This window comes from Anneissia japonica, unplaced genomic scaffold (genome assembly GCF_011630105.1).
Source record: "Anneissia japonica isolate Jap-2015-1 unplaced genomic scaffold, ASM1163010v1 scaffold288018_len440701_cov179, whole genome shotgun sequence".
In the NCBI taxonomy this organism is placed as follows: Eukaryota; Metazoa; Echinodermata; class Crinoidea; order Comatulida; family Comatulidae; genus Anneissia; species Anneissia japonica.
Window position 1 is genome coordinate 306,993 of NW_022690319.1, and position 6,000 is coordinate 312,992.

Genomic DNA, 6,000 nt, shown 5'->3' on the forward strand with positions numbered 1-6,000 from the left:
AAGAAACCGATACTTAATTACATGAATTTTTATTGTCCCACAAATTGCATATTTATATTTTTTAGGTTTTCCTGTAGTTTCAAGTGTCACATACAGTATTTATCAGTAAAATGTGAAAGCATAACCACAGGTTCTGTTATGCAACCCTCCTCTTAAATAATCACTGTGCACCAAACAAGGTTTTCCATTCTCAAATGGGCCTGGAAAAAATTGTTTGTGCCTCCGGTTCTGAAAATCGTTTTGATGAAATGCTTGCAAGTTATCTGTACACTATATAGCCCAACAAGTTAGTCTTTTTTTCCCCTTTTTTTTCCCCTATTTTTCCCCTAAATGCCTCCAGAATATGCATAACTGCCTATGACAGCTAGTTGTGCAGTTGCATACATTTTCCAGGGCTCCAAATAAGCATCTTGAAATGGATAGGTAAACAACTAGATCGGTAATATACTTTGTAAACCATAATAATCAATTAATAACAAGGTACAATAGGCTGCCACTGAGAAGTAAAGATAATATGTATTAGGTTGTCAGCAGGTACTACCCTGTCGCATGGCAATGATTGATGCGTCAAATTTAACTTACAGTATGAAGTCATTAACATATGAAAGCGATAGTTATGCTGTTATAATATTTTTAATCGGCTCGTACCTACCTGTAATGAATATATTTTCTATTCATCTTCGTTTTCCATTTAAGAGTAGTAAATTTATGTATGATTGTTGCAATTTCCTGCTACATATACCGCAATTTTTTATAGGTAGCAGCTAACATTGTACAATGTAGGCTATTGCATGCTCTATTGTAATCGTTGATCAAGTCAAATGCCGAAGATCGTCAGTGGTACAAAAGTTATATGTCTAAAGATCGATAAATTGATCGGCAAATTGAGCACCGATAATGCAGCAATGAGTACTTGACAAGATCCAAATTATGAAATACGGGCAAATTCAAAATGTAGAGCGCTGTCCTAACTATCAGATTTCATTTGACGAAAACATGTGGCGTTCCTAAATATGGTCATGATGACATCACATCATGACCAGATATAGGCACATCATTGATTTACACACTGTCTGGACCTAGGCAGATATTCTATTTATTTCTAATTTTTATAAGCGCAGAATGCTATATACCTCTATGAGTTTTACATTAAAAGTAAAAGCTGTAACCATTACAAGAAAAGATGATTAAAACAGTGAGCGAAAATCTTTTGCAATCAAAACAAAAAACAGATTAATTGTATGATTAATTTTTATTTATTTATTTTTTTATGTTTAATTATTTAAATGTCAACCAAGTTTTATCTCAACCTCATTCCATTTTCTTTATCCATTTTATTTTAGATTTCTTATCTATTTAACTATTCATTGTTTACATTTTGTTATGTATTTGTCTTGTCGTTTCTTTCCTTTTTTTCCCAATGACCCTTGCCTGTATTTCCCAATCCCAAGTTCCTTTTCTTTTCTTACGTTCCCTTAACTTTCTTTTCCTTTTCCATCCTAGTGTTTGCTTATATTTTCTTTCATTTTCCTTGCTTTGTTTCCTTGTCTTTCTTTCCTTTTCTTTTCTTAAGTTTCCTTATCTTTTCTTAACCTTTCCTTTCTTATGTTTCCTTATCTTTACTTTCATTTTCCTTTCTTTGCTTCCTTGTCTTTACTTTTCCTTTCTTATGTTTCCTTATCTTTTCTTTCCTTGTCATTTCTTATGTTTCCTTATCTTTTCTTTTCCTTTCCTTTTCCTTTCTTATGTTTCCTTATCTTTTCATAAACTTTCCTTATGTTTCCTTATCTTTTCTTTCCTTTTTCTTTCGTATGTTTTCTTATCTTTTCTTTCCTTGTCCTTCCTTATGTTTCCTTATCATTTCTTTCCTTTTTCTTACTTAAGAGAGTATTTAGGCTGCAGTATTGTGTGGTAACTAAGTAGTACACATATTCTGTTGATTAATCTAAACATAGAGCAAACTTTGCTCTATGATCTAAATAAATTCAATGGACGATCCAGAGAACTATGAAAGTGGTACATGTCTCCTACTCCAGCAGCCAAAAAATGTAACAAAGTGTGATTAACTTGCTAAAACTTAGCAGCATATCCACTGGACCTAACTATTCTTTAATGCAAGTCATCAAATTAAAAATTGTTTTTCTGAGACTACCTCTTGAGTATAAAAAAAATAAAATAAAATAAAATCGCCCTTAAATGCCCTGTATTATTGTGTATTCAGATATAGGGCGGAGGTACCCTATATGCTCTATGGAGTGACTGCACTTTAAACCTTTTTCACAAAGTGCTCTGTCATGTATTGCATATATGTTCCAATGGTAGTTGTGTTAAATTATCACAATAAGTGTCATCACACCGTATTTAAATTTCCCTTTTGAATGAGATTGAGATTCCCTATTTAACATTCTCAGCCCATTAATGTGCTTCATTGAGTAATGTGTGTTTATTGAGTTTCTTTCTACTTTAGACAGTCGTTGTGCGTCTGTTTATCGGTTTATCTTCAAGAGCCATAGTTGGAAAGATCTGCATTGCTCACCGTGTGTCGGAACTAAACCCTGCGATAATGGCTCGTAGTTGATAGTTATTTTGGAGGAATACACCAGCTACAGGGTGACCAAACTGAAGGTAAGCCTAGTAAATATTTTAGTGATAATGTATCTCTAAATAGTGATAATATATATCACTAAATAATTATAAAATATCACTAAATAGTGATAACATTTCAAAACAGATACTTAGTTTTGAAATGCTAGTTGATAATTATTGTGGAGGAATACACCAGCTACAGGGTGACCAAACTGAAGGTAAGCCTAGTAAATATGTTAATGATAATATCACTAAATAGTGATTATATATCACTAAATAGTGATATATATATATATTACTAAATGATTATAAAATATCACTAAATAGTGATAACATTTCAAAACAGATACTTGATTTTTTTAAATTGTTATTAACAATTGGTAAGCCTAGTAAATATGTTAATGATAATATATCACTAAATAGTGATATAATATGTATCATCACTAAATGAATTTAAAATATCACTAAATAGTGATAAAATTTCAAAACAGACATTTAGATTTTAAAAATTTGATTAACAATTTTTAAAAGTAAATGTATTTAAAATAGTGATTAAAGTATTATTAAGTAGTAAAATATCACTAAATAGTGATAAACAGAATGTTTTGTTTTTCAATTTTGCTGAACATATTTGATGTTATATTTATCATCAGTATCACTAAGTTGATATAATGTATCACTAATTATAATGATGAAAACCTCACTAATTTTAGTAACAATATGTCTGTTGCACATATATCACTATAGTGATTGAACTATTATTATAGTAATAAATATTTGTTTATGGTGATTGTTTATTTTGCTACCATGACCTCTGACTCAACAATTGTTATTGCAGAATTTGTATTCATTTAGTTGAATGAGTTGTTTACTCACAGTTCATTTACTGTATCATCATGTTTAATGGATTAGATTCTCAGTGATATGTACAAGGATGGAATATTTTAAAGTACTGATGCATAAATTTAATTGGAAAGAAACTTAATAGGGCCTATATTACATAGTAAATAAATTTATGTAATATTTTTGTGTTTGATAAAGTGTTATTGTCATTGAATAATGGAAATCATACAGTAAGCTAATGCTTACTACCTGGTATTGCATGTTAAACATTATTTCTTCAATTTAAATAGAAATAAAACTAAAACCATTTTGCGTTATATATGTCAACTTTAATCGCTGCGATCCACTTTGCCACCTGTCTCGGCTAGTTAGTCTAAATCCAATATGTAGTGTTTTGTCTCACTGGTTTTCTGTTGATTTGTTTCTTGTTTTGTCCTATTCTGTCCCTGTGTTTTTTGGGTTTTTTTTATTTCAGGCTGTCCCAATACAAGATTTGTTTCCATATCTTCTCTGGGCTTTGCCTTCTTCCTTATTTTGCATACTGTATGTTACTAAAGGTTGTAGCTGTACATTAGAAAACTAATAATAGGTGGGGGTAGACATTTTAAGAGTGGGTGGGTGATAACATTGGTAAACTCTAATTAATAAGAGTGGATTTTAAGGATGGGCAATCAGATTAATACAGGTGGGTAAAGGGGCCATGAAATTAGTTTTAGACGGAGCGGAAAACTTCATGACTGTTTGGCCCCGCCCACCATAACTACATCCCTGGTTACTTTTGTATTATAAAATTATCATTTTCTGTTATATGCAAATAAATGTTACATTGATTTGAATTTATTTGAACCATATTAGTAATATTAGAATTATGATTATTTACCATTTTATCCACACATCAAATCACATTGGTATTATAACTGAAATAAGTAAATTTAATGGTTGTTTATGGTACGATGGATAATCATCCAACCACAAACATTTTTTTATTCACTTTTATACAATATTGATCTAATAATTCAGTGTTTAAATACATGTGACCTAGAAGAACTCTATTAACACACTGTACTGTACAAAGTGCCGCTGGGTATGGAAAAATTCCAGGGTATTATAATAATAATCTAAAATTGACATTTTTCTTATCATTTTTATTTCTGGAACAATGCATAAATACAAACCCCCAATGTTAGTTAAATCCAAATACATTTCATACTGCACTGTAGTGAAAACAGCTTGTTATTGATAGCAGAATTTTTAGCAGAACAAAAGAGTTGAATAAAAAAAAATGATTCAGTACTGAGCCAAAAATATCACACGACACCTTTTTTATACTCTTTTATATGATTAAAAGATGATGAAGTTAAAAAAAAAATTGTTAAAAATAGCATTGATAAGAGGAAGTTCTTGTACTGGGTGTGTGTTTCCATTGGTTTCTGTTCTCAATTTATGCTGACCCTTTTTTATTTCATTTTGAATGGTGGTCAATAAAAGCTAGTGTATTGTGTTGATGTTGCTCTGTTTTGTTTGTCAGTGCATGCTTTATAAATATATCTGGGAAATCCCTGTACTTCTTCTATTACTTTAAGTGTTAAAGGAAATAAGTTTATTTTGTTTATTAATTATACATGGTTTGCCATGTTTACCTGTGTTTTATGACCTACTGTACAAGTTTATTTTAATATAGTTTTTACACTGCATAGTTACACTGCATCCAGTACTCATGTTTTATTTTATTTTTTTATTTTATTCCTTTTGGCAATAAAACATATACAAAAAATATACAAAAAAACAACCAGAAGAAAATCCAAGTTATAGCCCAGGAATAACAAAAGTAGCATGGCCACTGTCATCCACAAGGATGTACTGTTTGTTTTTTTCAAGTGTATAGTTACATAGAAATATTAAGAGAGTTGAGAGGAAGAAGGGAAAGGAGAGAAAATAGAAATATACTGGAATGATATTGAAGTTTGTAAGCTTTTCCTGTTGGGGATATCTACCTACCCCTCTCCCACATTGAAGAGCTCAACACAAGTCATCAGTGAGGTGGGTGGGTGGTAGGGAATTCATATACTGTATAATCTTTACAAAATGATGAGGCTACAAAAATCAATCAAACAAGCCTTTCAAATGCCTACAATTTCGGAGAGGCTCCGGGCAGCCCATAGCCCTGCCCAATTACACTTGTCCCACAGCATGGGAGGTGAGTTCACTTTCGCGTAATTATTTACATGATTCAAATCACAACCAATATTATAACCTTTCGTATTCATAAAGAAAGTTGACCAAATGCACTTTAGAAATAACGATGACAATGTATATTCTATACAGAGTACAGTTAGTAGTATCATATCTCACTGTTTAAAATTGTACTACCACTGCATCTAAAAATATACATTGCGGCAATCAATCGACAGTTCATATTGCTCAGTGTTCCTTGGTGCTTTGTATTCTTAGGGCACAGTTAAGCAACCAATTTCTCACAGATACTAAACGCAGGGTTCCCAAGTTGGAAGAAGTCAATTCCAGAAGATTGACAGTGGCAGATACAAGAATTCGAAATAGAAGAGGTGGGGG

At 31.4% G+C, this 6,000-nt stretch overlaps 1 protein-coding gene across 1 annotated transcript in view; it reads left to right on the top strand.

Moving 5' to 3' along the window:
* The window catches only part of LOC117099892 (uncharacterized protein DDB_G0285291-like), a 44,089-nt gene that overhangs the window by 10,774 nt on the left and 27,315 nt on the right, over window positions 1-6,000 (top strand). The window contains exon 2 of the mRNA XM_033239416.1: window positions 2,468-2,625. The gene's annotated coding sequence lies outside the window, so the exon portion shown is untranslated. The remainder of the gene's footprint in view (window positions 1-2,467; window positions 2,626-6,000) is intronic.